Source organism: Nicotiana attenuata, chromosome 1 (genome assembly GCF_001879085.1).
Source record: "Nicotiana attenuata strain UT chromosome 1, NIATTr2, whole genome shotgun sequence".
In the NCBI taxonomy this organism is placed as follows: domain Eukaryota; kingdom Viridiplantae; phylum Streptophyta; class Magnoliopsida; order Solanales; family Solanaceae; genus Nicotiana; species Nicotiana attenuata.
In genome coordinates, this window is record NC_031989.1 from 13,366,141 (window position 1) to 13,386,177 (window position 20,037).

The following is a 20,037-nucleotide window of genomic DNA, read 5'->3' on the forward strand; positions in this document are numbered from 1 at the left end:
TACAGGGAGAACAAATATCAATATTTATAAATTTCAAGGCAAGCGATACAAACATGCGCAAATCATGCCGAGGCCGTACGGCCCGATCCAACAATATTTAAACGGTGCACTGCCAGAGGGTTGAATGGCGCGAACCATAGATGTATCTATTTAATCTACCGAGGCGTTCAGCCCGTTCTACAATATATAAATACATTCAAACTGTCAATCAAGAATTCATCAAGGGCAATTATCCAAGAAAAGGCAATTTCTCTTTTACAAATCAAGAAACGATGACTAGTCTTTTAGAAATTCATTTACACATTCGATATGTTTTAAGCATTTTTAAATTGACAACGAGATTTCAAATATCGCAAGTAAAGCATGCTTTTGGGTCCTAGACTACCCGGACTTAAGCATAATAGTAGCTACGCACGGACTCTCGTCACCTCGTGCATACGTAGCCTCCACAAATAGAAGCACATATCCAATTAATTCACCTATGGGGACAATTCCCTCTTACAAGGTTAGAAAGGAGACTCACCTTGCTCCGAAGCCTATATCCCAATTCAAGAACGCGCTCAAACCTCCAAATCGGAGCTGAACGATCCAAAAACTATTCAAAAGGGGTAAGAACTAGTCAATACATGCTCAAAAGTTCATATTCTAATTATTAAACTAATTTCCCAACCCTAAATGCAAAGCTCCTAAAATTCATCCTCGGGCCCACGTGCCTGGATTCCGGAAATTTTTGAAGAAAGTTGTTACCCATAATCTAAGGATCAAGAATATATGATTTCTACTCCATTCCATAACCATTTTCCTGGTCAAATCTCATTTTTATCCAAAACCTAATTTTTTCATCTAGACCCTTGTTTTCTCCAATTTTTACATGTTAATCTAGCCATAATCTATGTATTAAACTCATGTTGTGCAGAAATTACTTACCTCAAAGTGTTAGGTGAAAACCCTCTTCCAAAAGCTCCAAAAAATTGCCCAAGAGATGAAAGGAAATGAGCTAAATGGTCTAAGTCTCGAAATTGATAGTTGTGCACATGCCTCGGATGTCACATTTGCGACACCTGGTTCGCAAATGCGAAACAACCATCACAAATGCAAACCCTGGGCTTCTACTGCCTAGGTCGCAAATGCGACCAAGAACTCGCAAATGCGAACCCTGTCAGGCTCGCAAATGCGACTGCCTTTATCGCAAATGCGATCCAAGCCCAGGCTAGGCTTATTCGCAATTGTGAAGCTTTCATCACAAATGCGAGGTTCGCATTTGCGAATATTTTCTCGCATTTGCGAGACCTGCAACTGGTGCTGGTGTTCTTCTAACTCCACCTACCCGTCCTAAACACACCAGAGGCCCCGAGACCCCGTCCAATCACACCACTCAGTCCCATAACATAACACGAACCTGCTCGAAGCCTCAAATTACGTCAACGCTAAAACCATGAATCACACTCCAATTGAAGATTAATGAACTTTAAAATTTCAAACTTCTACTTTCGATGCTTAAACCTATCAAATCACGTCCGGTTGACCTCAAGTTTTGCACACAAGTCATATTCGACATTACAGACCTACTCCAACTTCCGGAATTGGAATCCGACCCCGATAACAAAAAGTTCACTTCCGGTCAAACTTCTCAAAAACCTTCAAATTTCTAACTTTCGCCAAATGACTCCAAAATGACCTACAGACCTCCAAATCCACTTCTGATCGCGCTCCCAACACTAGAATCACCATACGGAGCTATTCCCAGACTCGGAATCCTAAACAGACATCGATAACACTGAAATGCACTTCAACCCAAACTTATGGAATTCTTCCAAAATGCTAACTTTCACAATAGGCGCCATAATGCTCCTGGGGTCATCCAAAACCCTATTCAGACATACGCCCAAGTCCAAAATCATCATACGAACCTGCTGGAACCTTCAAATCCCAATTTCGAGGTCGTTTACTCAAAAATTCAATCCTTGTCAATTTCTCCAACTTAAAGCTTTCGAAAAGAGAATTTTCTCTCCAAATAAACTCTGAACTTCCCGGAATTCAATTCCGACCATGCGTACAAGTCATAATGCCTGAAGTGAAGCTGCTCATGGCCTCAAACTGCCGAACGACGTGGTAGAGCTCAAAATGACCGGTCGGGTCGTTACATTACAACTGTGGGAAAGCTGGACACAAATATACAGATTGTCGTGCTCTGAAGAAAGACAAGAAGAAGGGTCAAGCAAACATGGTTGAAAAGCACGAAGATGTCGATGACTTATGTGCTATGCTTTCTGAATGCAACCTGGTGGGAAATTCTAAGGAGTGGTGGATTAATTCTAGAGCCACTCGCCATGTTTGTGCCGTTAGAGAAGCGTTTGCTACATATGCTCCTGTTTGACCCGAAGAGACGCTTTCTATGGGAAATTCTACAACGGTCAAAATTGAAGGATGTGGGAAGATATTTCTGAAAATGACTTCTAGAAAGGTGGTGACTGTGAACAACGTCCTTCATTTTCCCGATATTAGAAAGAACTTAGTCTCTACTAGATTTCTTGTTAAGAACGGGTTTAAATGTGTCTTTGTATCTGATAAGGTTGTAATAAGTAAGAATGAAATATTTGTACGAAAATGTTACCTCACTGAGGGACTTTTCAAGCTGAATGTAATGGTTGTTGAGAATAATAATAAAATTTCAGCTTCTTCTTACTTACTTGAGTCAAATTATTTATGGCATATACGTTTGGGTCATGTCAATTATAAAACCTTGCGGAAAATGGTTAACTTGGAAGTATTGCCTAAGTTTGAATGCGACAAATCAAAATGTTAAATATGTGTGGAATCTATGTATGTTAAACATCCTTATAAGTCAGTTGAAAGGAATTCACATCCTTTAGACTTAATTCACACAGATATTTGCGACATGAAGTCAATACCATCTCGTGGTGGAAAGAAGTATTTCATAACTTTTATTGACGACAATACTCGATATTGCTATGTTTACTTACTTAATAGTAAAGATGAAGCAATAGACACATTCAAGCAATACAAAAATAAAGTTGAAATGCAACTTAACAAGAAAATCTAAATGATAAGAAGTGATAGGGGTGGTGAATATGAATCTCCTTTTGAAGTAATATGTTTAGAATATGGAATTATTCATCAAAGAACGACCCCTTACACGCCCCAATCCAATGGGATTGCAGAAAGAAAGAATCGTTCATTAAAGGATATGATGAACGCATTGTTGGTAAGTTCTGGTTTGCCACAGAACTTGAGGGGGGAAGCCGTTCTTACGGCTAACCGGATACTAAATCGAGTACCCCATAGCAAAACACAATCCATTACATATGAAAAATGGAAAGGTAGGAAACCCAACTTGAATTATTTTAAAGTGTGGGGGTGTTTGGCAAAAGTGCAAGTTCCTAAACCCGAAAGGGTAAAAATAGGGCCGAAAACCATTGATTGTGATTTTCATAGGATATGTGACCAATACTAAAGCATATCGATTTCTGGTTCATAAATCAGAAAATCCTGACATTCATAATAATACGATTATAGAATCACATTGTGATGACCCAAAGGGTCATCTTATGTTTCGATTCTGTGTTCCAAGGTCTTCAAAACCTCATTTTATCTCTACTCAATTTGTGTGCGTAGTCCTGGCATGTTTCCAGGAAGCCTTTATGTGAAAATTTGAGAAAAATAATAATTTTTGCCTTTAAAAGTTGATTTAGTTGACTTCGGTCAACGTTTTGAGTAAACAGACCCAGACCCATATTTTGACAGTGCTAGTGGGTCCGTAGTAAAATATGGGACTTGAGCGTATGCCTGGAATTGGATTCGGAGGTCCCTAGTCCGAGTAATGAATTTTAGATAAAAATTGTAAGACTGAAAATCTAATAGTTTAAAGAATTTGATTAATGTTTGATCTCGTTGGTATCGGGCCCGTATTTTGGTTTTGGATCCCGATATAGGTTCAATATAATACTTATGTCATGTGTGCAAAATTTGGTAAAAAACAGAGTTGATTTGACATGATTCGGGCGTCCAGTTGTGAAAATAGGAATTTCAAAGTGTTCTTAAGAATTTCATGTGTTTTGGTGTTAAATCCGTAGTTTTAGATGTTATTTTGGCAATTTTATCGTATGAGCAAGTTCGTATGATATTTTAAGACTTGTGTGCATGGTTGGTTTGGAGCCCCGAGGGCTCAGGTGATTTTCAGATAGGCTACATAGTGTTTTGGAACTTAGGAAATTTTGCTGATATGACTGAACTTGTTGCAGGCCTCTGATCTCGCATTTGCGAGATCAAGAATCGCAATTGCAAACCCTGCAGGTTCCGCATTTGCGAGACTTTCATCGCAATTGTGATTAGAAGCTGGGCCATACAGTCTTCGCAATTGCGAAGATTCTTCGCATTTGCGAAGTAAAGCTGGAAGGGGCAGTGATCGCAAATGCGATCATTTTGTCGCATTTGCGGAGGCTCATGTTCGTAATTGCGAACTTACCTTCGCAATTGCGAAGGCAGCAAAGGTGTGAAGGACCTCGCATATGCGATGGTCCCTTCGCATTTGCGAGCTTCACAATTGCGAAGCTCAGGTCGCAATTGCAACATCTATAGCTGTGTAAAAGGGACTTAGACGTGATTTTTGATTTATTTCCCAAATTTTCAAAACCTAAACCTCAAGAGGAGATTTTCCAAAGGCCATTTCTTCCCCAAATCATAGGTAAATGATTCTTAACTCATTTCTTTTGATCTTTCACTTCTTATAACAAGATTTCAACCTAGAATCTAGGATTTTCATGGTGGAATTGGGGATTTTTGGGTAGAAACTAGGAATTTCGTAATTTGGGAATTTAGACCTCAAATTTAGGTCGAATTCCAAAACCAATTGTATATCCGGGCTCGGGGGTAAATGGGTAATCGGGTTTTTTTGTCCGAATTTCGGGTTTGGACCAAGCAGGATCGGGTGTTGACTTTTTCAAAAATGGCTTAAATTGAATTCCTTGCTATCATGGGTAGTTCCTAACGCTTAAATTGAATTATTTGGTTGATAATTTGCTAGATTCTATTGGTCCGGAGGCTTGTATAAAGGGAAAAGTGGTGATTGAGCCTTGAGTTTGGTCGAAGGAGCGAGGTAAGTGTTGTGGCTAACCTTAGGTTGAGGGATTAGATGTTATTTGCTTATTTGTTACGTGTTTGGATGTTGAGTACGATGTATAGGTAAGGTGACGAGTATCTATATGTTGTTGTCGAGTCATAACATGTGAGTGAGATTTATTCTTGGAAATGTTTATTTTGATCATATTGTTCATGTGTAGACTAGTTAATCGATGTGTCGAGAAGTTTCTTATCATGTTTTATGGAATTTGGTATTGATGGGGTTTTTTACCAATAGTTAAGATTGGTATTGTGGAACTAAGTTTCGAAGTAAGACTTGTTGTTGCCATTTCTATCTCTCTATTATTGATGTCTCTGTTTGGGTGAGGCAGAGTGATAAAGCACGAAGGGTGATGTCGTGCATATTTCTATTATTTATGTGGCGAGGAAGAGTGATCAATCACGAAAGGTGATGCCGTGCACATTTCTATTATTCACATGGTGAGGTTGAGTGGTAAAGCACGAAGGGTGATGCCGTGCATATTTCTATTATTGATTATCTGGTGAGGTTGAGAGTAAAAGCACGAGGGGTAATTTCGTGCATTTTTCGTTTGATGTGTTTACTTGTTATTACCGGTTCAAAGTGTACTACATGTTTAAATTCCTCTACTGCTATGATTCTTTATTTTGATACCCCTTAGCATGCTTCCCCTCCCGTTAATATCTGCTTATCTTCTGTTAATTGTTATTTCTGTTAGCATATTGTTTAAGTGCACAGGTTTATGTATGTGTCTTGTCTTAGCCTCGTCACTACTTTGGCGAGGTTAGGCTCGGCACTTACCAGTACATGGGGTCGGTTGTGTTGATACTGAACTCTGTACTTTCTGTGCAGATTTCGGTATCGGACCGTGTTGACCCGAGTTGAGCTGCTGCCTTCAGTCCAACAGGAGACCCAAGGTAGATCTGCCGACGTTCACAGACCCTGGAGTCCCCTTCAAGTTATCCTAGTTTTCTATTTTCTTTTAATTTCGAGAACAGTTGTATTTTCTTTGAGCCAGTATTTGTAATGACTCTTAGAAGTTCGTAAATTGTGACACCAATTTCCGGGTAGTTGTGTAGAAGTACTTGGGTTATTATCAAATTCTGCACTCTTTAAATCTGTTTTGGTTTAATTGCTGTTATTTACCGATTTGGTCAAGGGTTAGTGTATTAAATCTTTAACTGTTGGCTTGCCTAGCATCCTAAAAGTTAGGCGCCATCACGGTCCCGGCGGTAGGAAATCCGGGTCGTGACAAGTTGGTATCAGAGCACTAGGTTGCCTAGGTCTCACAATTCACGAACAAGCTAGGTAAAGTCTAAGGGATCGGTACGGAGACGTCTGTGCTTACCCCCAGAGGTTACAGAGTTTAGGAACAATTTCACTTCTATTCTTCTCTATCGTGATTTTGATCTCTCAATGCTAATTGAAATCTCTACTCTTGTTCTTTCGCAGATGGCGAGAACATGTACCGCTTCTTCAGTCGAGCAGCAGCTAGAGCCCCAGTGGCATCTCCTACGGGGGGCAGAGGACGAGGCCGAGGCCGTGCTTGAGGCCGAGGCAGGGGTAAGGCTTAGCCCGGGGCTCGAGCAGCAGCACCAGCGGCGGAGCCTCAGGTAGAGTTTGATGAGGAGGCTCCAGCTCAGACTGTTCTAGCAGGGCCAACTCAGGTTCCAGAGGGGTTCATCGCCACCCCGGTACTTTAGGATGCTTTGGTCCGTCTAGTGGGCCTTATGGAGAGTGTCGCTCAGCCCGACACATTGCCTGAAGCACCAACCATCTCTCAGGCTGGGGGAGGAGCCCAGAATCCTGCTACTCACACTCCGGAGCAGATGGCTCCCCAGTTTCACACTCCAGCAACTCAGCCAGTTGGGGTAGTTCCGCCGGGTGTTACAGCACAGACCGACGATGGATCACCTATGTCTTCTGAGGCCTTGTGGAGATTGGATAGGTTTACCAAGCTTTTCACCACTCACTACAGCGGTACACCTTCAGAGGATCCCTAGGACTATCTGGACAATTGTCATGAGGTGTTACGTAACATGGGGATAGTGGAGACCAATGGGGTTGACTTTGCTGCCTTTCGTCTGTCAGGTTCCGGCAAGAAATGGTGGAGGGATTTTTGTTTGGCCAGACTAGCTGGGTCGCCTGCTTTGACTTGGGACCAGTTCTATCAGCTATTTCCAATGAAGTTCCTTCATGTTACACTAAGAGAGGACTATCGCAAGTAGTTCGAGTGTCTTCAGCAGGGCAGCATGTCCGTTACTCAGTACGAGACCCGCTTTATTAATTTGGCCTGTCATGCTCTTCTTATACTCCCCACCGGGAGAGAGAGAGGGGGGTGAGGAGGTTTATAAAGGGACTTGCTCTGCCTATCAAATTGCAAGTGGCTAAAGAGACAGGGAGCGAGATTTCTTTCCAGGATGCAGCCAATGTAGCCAGACGAGTTGAGATGGTTTTAGCTCAAGGGAGTGGTCAGAGGTCTGACAAGAGGCCTCGTCACTCCGGGGGATTCGGTGGAGCCTCATCTGGAGGCCGGGGTACTTTTGGCAGAGGCCATCCTCCCAGGCCGTTTCATTTAGCACTTCAGGCTTCTCACGGTGCTCCAGGTGGCCGTGGCTCTCATATGCAGTATTTCGATCAGCTAGCCTACAGTGCACCACCAGCTCCTATCAGTGTTCCTCCGCTCCAGAGTTTTCAGGGTGGTTACTCAGGCCGCCAGGGTCAGTTTCAGGGTCATCAGCCACAACAACTGAGATCTTGTTACATTTGTGGCGATCTGAGGCACATTGTTAGGTATTGCCCTCAAGCATCGAGCCGTCCTCAGCCCTAAGGTTCTCGTGCCATGGTCCTGGCACCGGGTGTTCCACCGCCCGCTCAGACAACTAGAGGTGGAGGTCGAGGTATTAGAGGTGGAGGTCAGGCCGCTAGAGGTGGAGGCCAGCCAGCCAGGGCCCGTCCTCGGGATGCAGTTCAGAGTGGTGGGGCCCAGCCCCGATGCTATGCCTTTCCAGCCAGGCCTGAGTCTAAGTCATCTTACGCGGTTATTACAGGTACGATTTCAGTTTGCAGTAGGGATGCCTCAGTATTATTGATCCGGGATCTACTTATTCGTATGTATCATCCTATTTTGCTTCATATTTGGTTGTGCCTCATGATTCTTTGGGTGCTCCCGTTTATATGTCCACACCGGTGAGAGATTCTATTGTTGTAGATCGTGTTTATTGTTCGTGTGTGGTCATTATTGGGGGTCTTGAGACTCGTGTAGGTCTCCTACTTCTCAATATGGTTGACTTCTCGTGTAGATCACCTTATCACGCTATATTGGACTGTCATGCCAAGACCGTGACCTTAGGTTTACCGGGGTTGCCTCAATTGGAGTGGAGAGGGACTCTTGGTCATTCTACCAGTAGGGTTATTTCTTTTATGAAGGCTCGGAGCATGGTCGAGAAAGGTTGTATAGCTTATTTGGCTTATTTTTGCGATTCTAGTGCGGAGGTTCCTTCCATGGATTCTGTACTAGTTGCTCGAGAGTTCCCAGAGGTATTTCCTGCAGACCTGCCGGGGATGCCACCCGATAGGGATATTGACTTCTGTATCGATTTGGTTCCGGGCACTCAGCCCATTTCTCTTCCGCCATACCACATGGCCCCGCCAGAGTTGAAAGAATTGAAGGAGCAGTTGCAAGATTTGCTTGATAAGGGATTTATTAGACCCAGTGTCTCACCTTGGGGTGCGACAGTGTTGTTTGTTAAGAAGAATGATGGATCGATGAGGATGTTCATAGATTATCGGCGGTTGAACAAAGTCACTATTAAGAACAAGTATCCATTGTTGAGTGTTGATGGCTTATTTGATCAGCTTCAGGGTGCCAAGGTATTTTCAAAGATCGATTTGAGGTCTGGCTACCATCAGTTGAGGATTAGGGCATCCGATGTCCCTAAGACAGCTTTTCGGACTTGGTATGGGATTATGAGTTTCTAGTGATGTCATTTGTGCTGACGAATGCCCCAGCAGCATTCATGGATTTGATGAACCGGGTGTTCAAGCCCTATCTATATTCCGTTGTGATTGTTTTTATTGATGATATCTTGATCTACTCCCGCAGCCGAGAGGAGCATGAGCAGCATCTTGGGATCATTCTTCGAACTCTGAGAGATAACCAGTTATATGCTACGTTTTCAAAATATGAGTATTAGTTGAGTTCAGTTGCTTTCTTGGGTCACGTTGTATCAGTAGAGGGTATTCAGTTAGATCTTAAGAAGATTGCGGTCGTTCAAAATTGGCCTAGGCCTACTTCAGCCACAGAGATCCGTAGGTTCTTGGGTTTGATGGGTTATTACCGTCGGTTTGTGGAGGGGTTTTCATCTATAGCAGCCCCGATGACCAGGTTGACCTAGAAGGGTGCCCCGTTCAGATGGCCGGACGAGTGTGAGGCGAGCTTTCAGAAGCTCAAGACAGCTTAGACCACAGCACCGGTGTTGGTATTGCCCACAGGTTTAGGGCCCTATACAGTATATTGTGACGTATCTCGTATTGGACTTGGTGCGGTATTGATGCAGGGTGGCAAGGTTATTGCATATGCTTCACGGCAGTTGAAGATTCACGAGAAGAATTATCCAGTTCATGACTTGGAGTTGGCAGCCATTATTCACGCGCTGAAGATTTGGAGGCACTATCTATATGGCGTGTCATGTGAGGTGTTCACGGATCATAAGAGTCTGTAGTACTTGTTCAAGCAAAAGGAGCTCAATTTAAGGCAAAGAAGGTGGTTAGAGCTATTGAAAGACTATGATATCACCATCCTGTATCATCCCGGGAAGGCCAATATGGTGGCCGACGCTTTGAGTAGGAAATCAGTTAGTATGGGCAGTCTTGCGTACATTCAAGTCGGTGAGAGACCGCTTGCATTAGATGTTCAGGCCTTGGCGAATCAGTTCGTGAGGTTGGATGTTTCTGAGCCCAGTTGTGTTTTAGCTTGCACAGTCGCTCGGTCTTCCTTGTTTGAGCGCATCAGGGAGCAACAATATGATGACCCTCATTTGCTTGTCCTTAGGGACACAAGGCGGCACGGTGATGCCAAGCAGGTTACGGTTGGAGATGATGGAGTTTTGAGGATGCAGGGTCGTGTTTGTGTGCCTAATATGGAGGGACTTCGTGAGTTGATTCTAGAGGAGGCCCATAGTTCCCGGTACTCTATTCATCCTGGCGTCACCAAGATATATCAGGACTTGCGGCAACATCACTGGTGGAGGAGAATGAAGAAGGATATAGTTGCATATGTAGCACGTTGTCTGAATAGTCAGCAAGTAAAGTACGAGCATCAGAGGCCTGGTGGTTTGCTTCAGAAGATAGAGATTCCTGAGTGGAATTGGGAGCGTATCACCATGGATTTCGTTGTTGGACTCCCATGGACTCAGAGGAAGTTCAATGCGATTTGGGTTATTGTGGATAGGCTGACCAAGTCAGCGCATTTCATTCCTATGGTAGTTTCCTATTCTTCGGAGCGGTTTTGGCAGAGATTTACATCTGTGAGATCGTTCGTCTTCATGGTATGCCCATGTCTATCATTTCTGATCGAGATACGCAGTTTACCTCGCATTTCTGGAGGGCAGTACAGCATGAGTTGGGTACGCGGGTCGAGTTGAGCACAACATTTCATCCTCAGACGGACTGACAGTTTGAGCGTACTATTCAGATCTTAGAGAATATGTTGCGCGCCTGTGTTATTGACTTTGGAGGTTCTTGGGATCATTTCTTGCCGTTAGCGAAGTTTGCCTACAACAACAACTATCAGTCGAGCATCCAGATGGCTCCCTATGAGGCATTATATGGTATACGGTGTTGATCACCGGTTGGGTAGTTTGAGCTGGGGGAAGCTCGGTTATTGGGTACAGACTTAGTGCAGGATGCCTTGGATAAGGTTAAGATTATTCAGGATAGACTTCGTACAGCTCAGTCCAAGCAAAAGAGTTATGCCGACCGTAAGGTTCGTGATGTAGCATTCATGGTCGTAGAGAGAGTGTTGCTTCAGCCGTCGCCCATGAAAGGCGTAATGAGATTTGGGAAGAAGGGCAAGTTAATCCCTAGGTTCATCAGGCCTTTTGATATTCTTGATCGAGTGGGAGAGGTGGCCTACTAACTTGCGTTGCCACCAGGCTTATCAGCGGTGCATCCAGTGTTTCATGTGTCCATGCTTCGGAAGTATCCCACGTGTTAGATTTCAGCATTGTCCAGTTGCACATGGGTTTGACCTATGAGGAGGAGCCGGTAGCCACTTTAGACCGGCAGGTTCGTCAATTGACATCGAAGAGTTATCCTTCGATTTGGGTGCAGTTGAGAAGTCATCCCGTTGAGGCAGCTACCTGGGAGTCCGAGTTTGATATGTGGAGTAGATTTTCCCACATTTTTCCAAGCTCAGGTACTTTTCTATGTCTGTTCGAGGACGAACGGTTGTTTTAGAGGTGGAAAATGTGATGACCCAAAGGGTCATCTTATGTTTCAGAACTCGATTCTGTGTTTCGAGGTCTTTAAAACCTCATTCTATCTCTCCTCGATTTGCGTGCGCAGTCCGGCCTTTTTTCGGAAAGCCTTTATGTGGAAACTTGAGGAAAATAATAATTTTTGCCTTTAAAAGTTGATTTAGTTAACTTCGGTCAACATTTTGAGTAAACGAACCCGGACCTGTATTTTGACGGTCCCAATGGGTCTGTAGTAAAATATGGGACATGGGCGTATGCCTGGAATCGGATTCGGAGGTCCCTAATCCGAGTAATGAATTTTTGATGAAAATTGTAAGACAGAAAATCTAATGGTTTAAAGAATTTGATTACTGTTTGATCTCGTTGGTATCGGGCTTGTAGATTGGTTCTGGAGCCCGGTACAGGTTCAATATAATATTTATGTCATGTCTGTGAAATTTGGTGAAGAACATAGTTGATTTGACGTGATTCGAGCGTCCGGTCGTGAAAATAGGAATTTCAAAGTGTTCTTAAGAATTTCATGTGTTTTGGTGTTAAATCCGTAGTTTTAGATGTTATTTTGGCAATTTGATCGCACATGCAAGTTCTTATGATGTTTTAAGACTTGTGTGCATGTTTGGTTTGGAGCCCCGAGGGCTAGGTGAGTTTCGGATAGGCTATGGGGTGTGTTGGAACTTAATTAGGAAATTTTGCTGGTATGATTGAACTTGTTGTAGGCCTCTAATCTCGCATTTGCGAGTTCAGGCATCGCAATTGTGAACCCTGCAGGTTTCGCATTTGCGAGGCTTTCATAGCAATTGCGATTAGAAGCTGGGCCATACAGTCTTCGCAATTGCGAAGATTTCTTCGCATTTGCGAAGTAAAGCTGGGAGGGGCAGTGATCGCAAATGCGATCATTTTGTCGCATTTGCGGAGGCTCATGTTCGCAATTGAGAACTTACCTTCGCAATTGCGAAGGCAGCAGAGGTGTGAAGGACCTCGCATTTGCGATGGTCCCTTCGCATTTGCCAGCTTCGCAATTGCAAAGCTCAGGTCGCAATAGCGACATCTGCAGCTGTGTAAAAGGGGCTTAAACGTGATTTTTGATTCATTTCCCAAATTTTCAAAACCTAAACCTCAAGAGGCGATTTTCCAAAGGTCATTTCTTCCCCAAATCGTAGGTAAATGATTCTTAACTCATTTCTTTCGATCTTTCACTTCTTATAACAAGATTTCAACCTAGAATCTAGGATTTTCATGGTGGAATTGAAATTTTTGGGTAGAAACTAGGGATTTCAAAATTGGGGGATTTAGACCTCAAATTAAGGTCAGATTCCCAAACCAATTGTTTATCCGGGCTTTGGGGTGAATGGGTAATCGGGTTTTTTAGTCCGAATTTCGAGTTTGGACCAAGCGGGCCCGGGTGTTGACTTTTGTTGACTTTTCAAAAATGGCCAAAATTGAATTCCTTGCTATCATGGGTAGTTCCTAAGGCTTAAATTTAATTGTTTGGTTGATACTTTGCTAGATTCAATTGGTCCGGAGGCTTGTGTGAAGGGAAAAGTGGTGATTGAGCCTTGAGTTTGGTCGAACGAGCGAGGTAAGTGTTGTGGCTAACCTTAGCTTGAGGGATTAGGTGTTACTTGCCTATTTGGTACGTGTTTGGATGTTGAGTATGATGTACAGGTAAGGTGACAAGTATCTATACGTTGTTGTCGAGTCATAACATGTGAGTGAGCTTTATTCTTGGAAATGTTATATTTTGATCATATTGTTCATGTGTAGACTAGTTAATCGATGTGTTGAGAAGTTTCTTATCGTGTTTTATGGAATTTGGTATTGATGGGGTTTTTACCAATAGTTGAGATTGATATTGTGAAACTAAGTTTCGAAGTAAGACTTGTTGTTGCCATTTCTGTCTCTCTATTATTGATGTCTCTGTTTGGGTGAGGCGAAGTGATAAAGCACGAAGGGTGATGCCGTGCATATTTCTATTATTTATGTGGTGAGGAAGAGTGATCAAGCACGAAAGGTGATGTCGTGCACTTTTCTATTATTCACATGGTGAGGTTGAGTGGTAAAGCACGAAGGGTGATGCCGTGCACGTTTCTAAAAATATTATTGATTATCTGGTGAGGTTGAGAGTAAAAGCACGAGGGGTGATGCTGTGCATTTTTCGTTTGCTGTGTTTACTTGTTATTACAGGTTCAAAGTGTACTAGCTGTTTAAATTCCTCTACTGTTGTGATTCTTTATTTTGATACCCCTTAGCATGTTTTCCCTCCCGTTAATATCTGCTTATCTTTTGTTAATTGTTATTTCTGTTAGCATATTATTTAAGTGCACAGGTTTATGTATGTGTCTTGTCCTAGCCTCGTCACTACTTCACCGAGGTTAGGCTCGGCACTTACCAGTACATGGGGTCGGTTGTACTGATACTGCACTCTACACTTTCTATGCAGATTTCGGTACCGGACCGTGTTGACCCGAGTTGAGCTACTGCCATCAGTCCAACAGGAGACCCAAGGTAGATCTGCCAGCGTTCGCAAACCCTGGAGTCCCCTTCCAGTTATCCTAGTTTTCTATTTTCTTTTAAATTCGAGAACAGTTGTATTTTCTTTCATCCAGTATTTGTAGTGACTCTTAGAAGTCCGTGAATTATGACACCAGTTTCTGGGTAGTTATGTAGAAGAACTTGGGCTATTATGAAATTTTACACTCTTTAAATCTATTTTGGTTTAATTGCTGTTATTTATTGATTTGGTCAAGGGTTAGCGTATTAAATCTTTAACTGTTGGCTTGCCTAGCATCCGAAAAGTTAGGCGCCATCACGATCCCGATGGTGGGAAATCTGGGTCGTGACACAGATAATGCTGAGTTCTTTGAAAATATATATCCGTATAAAAAGGAACATGAGTCGATTGGTGAAGGGTCTAAACGACCTCGGGAAGAAACAAAAGAAAGTACATTTAATCAAGAGGATCCAAGACGTAATAAATGTCAAAGAACGTCTACTTTATTTGGACCAGATCTTGTGACTTTCTTATTGGAAAATGAGCCTCGAACATTTAAAGAAGCTATGTATTCTTCGGAATCATTATTTTGGAAAGAGGCAGTCAATAGTGAAATAGAATCCATATTGAACTACCATACATGGGAATTGGCTGATCTTCCTCCTGAAAATAAACCTTTGGGTTCTAAATGGATTTTTAAGAGCAAAATGAAAGATGATGGCACTATTGATAAATTTAAGGCAAGACTTGTAGTCAAAGGGTACAGACAACGAGAAGGTCTTGACTACTTTGATACATACTCTCCAGTTACAAGAATTACGTCCATACGAATGTTAGTAGCACTAGCTGCAGTTTATGGTCTTGAAATTCATCAAATGGACGTTAAGACGGCCTTCTTAAATGGAGATTTGGAAGAAGAAATCTATATGGAACAACTTGAAGGGTTTGTGGTTCCAGGTAAAGAAAAGAAAGTATGTAGACTTGTTAAGTCTCTTTACGGACTAAAACAAGCACCCAAACAATGGCATGCGAAATTTGACCAAACAATGTTGTCAAATGGTTTTAAGATAAATAGATGTGATAAATGTGTGTACATTAAAAATGTTCCAAATCACATAGTCATTGTTTGCTTATATGTGGATGATATGCTGATAATGATAATGACATTGCCAACATAAATGCGACTAAGCGTATGCTAACTAGCAAGTTTGATATGAAGAACTTAGGAGTTGCTGATTCAATTCTGGGGATTAAGATTCCTCAAGGTCTGGCATTGTCACAATCTCATTATATTAAGATAGTACTTGGAAAATTCAAGCACTTAGGGTTTAAAATTGCAAAGACTCCAATTAACGTGAATCTTGCTTTAGCAAAGAACAAAGGCCAAAGCATATCACAATTAAATTATGCTCGTGTGTTGGGATGCTTAATGTATATCATGTATTGTACACGACCAGATATAGCTTGTGCTATAAGTAAACTGAGTCGATACACGAGCAATCCAGGTCAATCTCATTGGATGGCAATGAAACGATTTTTGGGATATTTAGAACATACCCATGACTTTGCTTTGCACTACAGTAAATATCCTGCGGTAGTTGAGGGATACTATGATGCAAATTGGATCACCAGTTCAACTGATTCTAAGTCCACAAGTGGATATGTATTCACTATTGGTGGAGGAGGGGCATCTTGGAAGTCACCCAAACAAACTTGTATTGCCCGCTCTACAATGGAGGCTGAGTTCATAGCCTTAGATAAAGCTGGTGAAGAAGCTGAATGGCTCCGGAATTTCTTGGAAGACATTCCATTTTGGCCCAAACCGTTGGCACCAATATGAATACATTGCGATAGTCAAGCGGCAATTGGAAGGGCTGGGAGCGTAATGTATAACGGTAAATCTCGTCATATACGACGAAGACATAAAATCGTTAGGCAACTACTCTCTAGAGGAATTACCACGATTGAGTACGTAAAGTCAAGTGATAATGTGTTGGATCCACTTACAAAAGGCCTAACTAGAGAGGCAGTTGAGAAATCATCGAGGGGAATGGGACTATGGCCGAGAACAAGTCATTGTGGCGGTAACTCTACCTAGAAGACTGGAGATCCCAATATCTAGGTTCAAGGAGATCAAACAAAGTCACCAATGACGGTTCAACATTGTCAACTGAAATTTTGGTCCATTCTCGTGATGAGACAATTTATAGTACCAAGGATAAATCATTAAGGCTTTTTAATGATTTCTAAATTTGATACGGGGTATATCAAATAGTGTATCTATGGGATGACACGTTTAGGAATCACCTATGTAAGCGTGAAGTGTTAGCCGCTTCAAGGAGAATTTTGTAAGGCCATTTCTCTATGCACTTATGAAATCAGGCAGTGTTCGTGGCTGAAACGAACACAACAATGAGAACCAAAGACAGTTAAGGGTTTGTTGTGTGATTTATGGTTGTCTAGGTAAAATCAAAGTTCAATGGTTCAAAGATATCAAATCTACCGATTGACCGAGTATATCCGACATAAGTTCACTACGGAAAGTTCAAAGGGAAACCTACTTATCCAAATGCAATTAATCCTTGCTTGCGAATCACACAGTTTTTCATGCATATTTTCGTGATATAGCCATTCCCCATTCGCGTGGGGGATTGTTGAGGTTTTTAAACTAAAATAAGCTTAAAAGAGGGTGAATGGAAAATTTTAAGTCCCCCCTCCCCTCCCCCCCCCCCCCTCCCGACAATGGGACATTATCCCATATTGGAAGAGGAAAATATTTTTTATGGGTATATATACAATTGCTCTTCTTGTAGCTCTTAAAGAGTTAAGAAGAAGGCAAGCCTCGCGTCGTCATCGTTGTCGCTCGCTCGGCTTCGAATTTGGTCAAATGATCGATTGATTCGTTTTCCATTTTCCGTTTTTGTAACGAAAAATTAAGTTTCCTCCTCGTTATGAATTCCCGGTTTATTATTGCGTAAATAGCTATTTACTTTATGGTTGTTTTACGTAAACAACCCTTCTGAAGAGATGCACCTCTTCAACTTGAGCTCAACATATTGGCTATAAATAGCAGTCCATTCTCTCAGATTTTCCATACGAATTTTTGAGTTCTCCTCCTTTCTTCTGCATTGTTTTAACTACTAAGAAAGCAACAGTAAGTGTGATTTGCTACTGATCTTTGTGTTCGCTGAAACACTGGGGTTTGAAGTACCGCTACACCAGTGTATAATTTGTTCTATCCTCGGAGGAAATAATCCACAACATTGGGTACTAGGAGGGGATTAAATTCCTTAAGGAAATACTGTGAATTCAGTGGGCTCGGATTAAATTCTGTTTCTGTTTTTTATTTTTGTTTATACGTAATTTTTATATTCTCCAGAATTATTTTATAAATACAGGATACTAACAGTTCTGGTTATGGTAGAACAACCAAAGCATTAGAAGGAAACATGCCCAAAAAATATCGTCTACAAAGAAGTGTTCGGTAAGATACCATCATATTAGATACCTTTAAACTACAATGCATAATTATCTAATTAACATAACTGAATTGATCATTTTTGTAAGTTCTGATGATGTCCTTTCATTTTGAATTCACGTATTATGCTAATGTAATAATATTTTCGACATTTAGATGATTGTTGTATTATTAGATATAAAATTTCTCTCATTAATTAAATTTTTTTCTTCTTTCATATAAATAAATATTTAAACTATCATGCGTCATTATTGACGTGCAATGAGCGTTTATAGATACTAGTACATCTATACTATATTAAAAGCACGAAAACCCTTAATGAAATGTTGTTCGCCTTGTTACCCTAAAAAATAAATTTCACACTGCAAAAATGTCATTTATTTATTTTTCCTAATTTTTAGAATTGTTAAATTAACTAAAAATTTACTTATTAAAATTTTCCTTATTTAAATTATGTAAAACATCATAATATTTAAAACTTTAAAATTAATTAAATTGTGTTACCTTATATAAAAAAAAATCCTTACTCGAATTAGGCAACACAACTATAGGACTACTAAATTAATTAAATTTTGACTTTCTAACTATATCGGACTTTAAATTAATAAGTTTATTATTATTATTATTATTATTATAAAGAAAGATATGATAGGAAGAAATGTTATAACGACTCAAAAAATTTCAAGGCTAAGTGAAGAAAGATTTTCGCAAAGTTCTAAGGAAACAAAATGATGCCATGTGTTTTCTTTCTTTTTTCTATTTTGTCTAAAACAAAAATACTATTAGAAGTAAGAAATCAAAGGTTGATTTTTACGAAAAATAAACAAAACGTTCCCATTAGATCTTATATTGGGATGCTAATGGTTCGCTAAAACTCAATTGAACTAATTGAATTGAACCTTTCAAACCGATTACTAGGTTTTTCTTGATAAGATCACAGGTCATATAAATTTACGACCGTACCGAATAATTAAGATAAACTTTTAATTTTAAATAAAAAAAAAATACCTAACCGAACCGAACCGAACCGAATAAATTTATATGTATATATTATATGCACTAGGCTTAGAAATTACAAAGCATTAATGTAATACTAATATAATTGCAAGTAAGTTTTCTAATATTTATAATTTGAAAATTAATTAATATATTGGCCATTAAAAATTTTCTTATTGAACTAGATAATAACATCTAATATTTAAGAATTTAAAAAATCGAATAAGATTTTATTTATAATAATTTTTCTCTAATATTTAGAATTTTAAAATTAGCTAAGATTGTATAACAATTTATAATGAAATGTAATTGAAGATTCCATTTTAAGGGAAAAAATTATTTATTAAATAAATCTCAAAATAAATAGATATATACTAATTTAAAACAAAAAAGATGCACTTAATGTTGGGCCTGCATGCTTTTGAATATCATATCATATTATATTATACTAAAAGTGGGAAGCATTAGTATGACAAAGTTAATTACCATATTGACCATTAAAAATTGAATAACCTTTTTGCCCTTCATTTTAACAAATACAATGTATAACGCATGAGATGTCCCTTGCAACGGGTGAAATCTTCTTGTATTACCAGCCAAAAGTTCATCTAATAATGCAATTGAAACTCTTCCACTTCTTTGTCATTTTCATACTCTTCTAGGTGTAAGTACTCTTTATCTGTTGTACATTAAGTTCATATACCCATAACGTTAGAGCAAATGAAGAGCCACTGTGTCAATATATTAGTTATGTAATTTAATGAGGAGCCAAAGATCTACAGTATTAAAGAGATCAAATTTGGTTCCTATATAGTGCTCCAACTTATATAACGCAGCCTGGAATACTAGATGGTTAGAATTACGATTATTGATGCCTTCCTTTTGTTTATCTTTGCTACTTGACACTTTCCACTTGCCACATATGGGTATGCTGATTTGAGATCCATAGAGTTGGATTAAATTAGGATTTTGTTCAAGGCAATCTATGTAATTTTACCTTGTTTGGGTAAGTTTGTTTCCGCTCAAACTTAATTTTTGTTGCATTATTTATTTTGTCTTTTTATTAAGCACTTCTCTTATCTCTTGTTGGAGGTGTTTTGCGGGGTTCGGGGTTAGAGTAGGAAAATACCTGAAAAATAGATGACAAAAAGAATTGCATTTTGGCTCTATATAGCAAATCTGTTAGGCAACAGATTGAAATTTTAAAACCCATGCATAAGATTTCAATTGAAGGGCTACTTAGACTCTAATACGTTATTGAGGTTTTAAACCTTTTTTTTTCTGTTGTTCTTTGCTCTAAATCCGTTAGGAATATTCTCATTGTTCTTCCGGATATTTCAAAGGAAATAGTGGAAATTGTTAGATCCATGTTAGTTCTTTACATTTACGGTGTTATCAATCAATCCTTGTCTGTTTGCATGTTTGTATTTGGTGATTAAAAAAATTAAATATTTTATTATATAAAATGATGAAG